We start from the raw sequence: 2,431 nt of genomic DNA, 5'->3' as shown, positions 1-2,431 counted from the left end.
CACCCCCTGCCTTTGCTTGTGCTGTGTCTGAAGCATAGTTCTGTTCTGTGCAGATCCCTGAGTGTTACAGCTGATGTACATGCCCAGCTATCTTTGCTCTTCATCCAAGTGACAGGATGGAGCCCCGCTGAACAAGGTTGAGGCACTCAGTGGTTAAACTGAACCCTCCTCCTGGTAGAGTGGTTGTGTCTCTTTTTTTCCAGCCTATATTTGACCCCTTAACAAACATACCAGCTTAAATGCCTCTGAGTGGGAAAAGAAGCTGAAACACGCACATTTCGAATAGACTCAGCATCTGAATTGGATGGGCAGCTTGCTTTCTTTGTAAAGCAGCTATGGGAATGCCACAGTCCCGATATATCATAGTTTGGAGAAGTAGTTTGTTAAGAGGGGTATTTACACCCCCCTCCCATCCCAACTAAGGACATTGTTCACTTTAAACTTAGAATTTAGAATTTATGGCCATCAAAGTATTAGTCCACAGCCAAGCATCATGATTTTTTTAAGGAGGTAAAAATTTACCATAGGGCTTTTTAAACACTTAATGTAATTAACATTAAAAAAACAGATCATTATTTTCAACAAAAATGGACTACATTTGTAGTCTCCTCTTTTTATTCAGTATGTTCATTAAAAAAGTTTAATAGATTTAAAATTTTTGACATATTTGTTATCAATCCTTTTTGCTTTATTTTTATGTAAAGGATATTATTTACCACAAATACAGAAGCACAAATTAGATGGTCACTCGGGATTTCCTCTTTTTGCCTTTTGGAGCCCATGAAGGTGAGGCTTTGTGTTTTCTACAAGTTGATTACCAGGAAATGAAAGAAAGGCAGAACATAAGGGTGGCTGGTGCCTCGTTCCTGCTATGTGGGGAAAGGTCTTGTACCCTTCCTCTGAGCCCTCGGAACAAAAGCAAATCCTGTTGACCCCTCAGCTTAAAAAGTCAAGAAATATGCCAGCTTCTGATGAAGCAGGGTGAAAAGAGGACTGTGAAAATTAGCGACTGGAAATAGGAGCAGGTCCAGACAAATGTGTAGCAAGCCTGGTTATGGGCATTTCCCCGGAACCGCACGATTTTTTCCTTTTTAAATAGGGGCCGCTATTGTCGTTCAGAAAGCCCCAGGCTGTTCTGAAAACAGGCAAAAATCAATAGCCCACTTGTTGAGGATAAGTGAATTAGTCTGTGTTGAATGTAACCGAGCACCTGAACACTTGAGTGAGCAGGGCTTGTTGGGGAAAAAGGACAATTGGAAGGATTGTCTCGAGACGTCCACTGCGGTGCACATCGCTGGTTAATTATGTCCAATGATCGTTTCTGTGCAGGATGAAGGCGAAGACTCTGTTTTTGTTTTTGTCTATCTGTCTGTGACCTGGCGGAATGAATAGAGTTCCCCACTTCTCCAAACAGTCGAAGTGGTGGCAAATGGGCCACAGATGAGCAGGGAGAAAGGAATGAGAGAATGCAAATCAGATGAAAAGTTCCTTTTATTAATCAGTTAAAATATAAAATGATAAAATAGAAAATGCATGAAATAGGAATTTAATAAACTATTTTATTCTAAAATGTAGTAACAAATAAAATATTTAATAAACTGTAATAAATATGTTTTAAAAACTTACCATGTAAGTAGTTACAAGAATTCTGAGCCTAGTGAGTGTATAAATGAAATTCCCTCACAGTGTTTACCCCTCTTCCTTTGTTTCTGAGTTCAGATTTGTCAAGAGATTTGGAAGTCACAAACTTATCTTTGCATGTATCTGTGGCTTTGGAGAATTGTTTTAAATGTTTTTGTTGGCTATAGTGCTGAAATCTAGCAGGGGCTTGCACCTGAAGACAACCAAAGGGTCTTAGAATGTGAACTTTTGTCTTTGACCAGGAGGAATCTCTAAACAGACACCTTCCTGGGCATTCAGCTAGCACCAAAGGAGTGTCCAGTCTCTTTTTTTCTTTTCTTGGCTGTCTACACAAAAGGATTCAGGTCCCTTGAGAGAGAAATAGGAGGGGATTTGAGTGTGTTTGTTTTCGTCAAGAGCAATATGTTTTTTCCCCAGATGTTTCATTGGATTTTCATGCCCCCCCTCCCCCCATCACTTCTTTTCGGAACTATGGAATAGGGTTGGTTTGCCCACATACAATAGGCATGTGGCTTATTAAGGTGCGAGAGCTTATCAGGGACCTACATCAATATTAGAGGCTTGTAAAAATATTATAGTTTCTGAATTATGAAAAGAAAATTGCAAAGTCAAAATCTGTCAATGTAAAATTAAGTATCTACAAAACATAATATGCCACCAGTCAACTGCATCTCAGCTCACATGTCATATCTCAATCATGCTTCATGCAGGGATGGAATCATTTAGTGCCTTTCATACCATGTGTGGTGGTTTCCTCCAAGTAACAGAGGTCTACCTTGACCCTCCCACA

At 39.8% G+C, this 2,431-nt stretch overlaps 1 protein-coding gene and 1 long non-coding RNA gene across 3 annotated transcripts in view; both read left to right on the top strand.

The window, feature by feature from the left end:
* Positions 1–2,431, top strand: part of WWOX (WW domain containing oxidoreductase) — a 935,251-nt gene that overhangs the window by 429,933 nt on the left and 502,887 nt on the right. The window lies entirely within an intron of this gene.
* Positions 1–2,431, top strand: part of LOC106725461 — an 82,971-nt gene that overhangs the window by 1,859 nt on the left and 78,681 nt on the right. For both annotated transcript variants that reach the window (XR_001361354.1, XR_001361355.1), the window contains exon 3: positions 705–786. This is a non-coding gene — a long non-coding RNA (uncharacterized LOC106725461). The remainder of the gene's footprint in view (positions 1–704; positions 787–2,431) is intronic.

Source organism: Myotis brandtii, unplaced genomic scaffold (genome assembly GCF_000412655.1).
Source record: "Myotis brandtii unplaced genomic scaffold, ASM41265v1 scaffold165, whole genome shotgun sequence".
NCBI lineage: Eukaryota > Metazoa > Chordata > Mammalia > Chiroptera > Vespertilionidae > Myotis > Myotis brandtii.
This window is presented reverse-complemented; position numbering and strand designations above follow the sequence as displayed.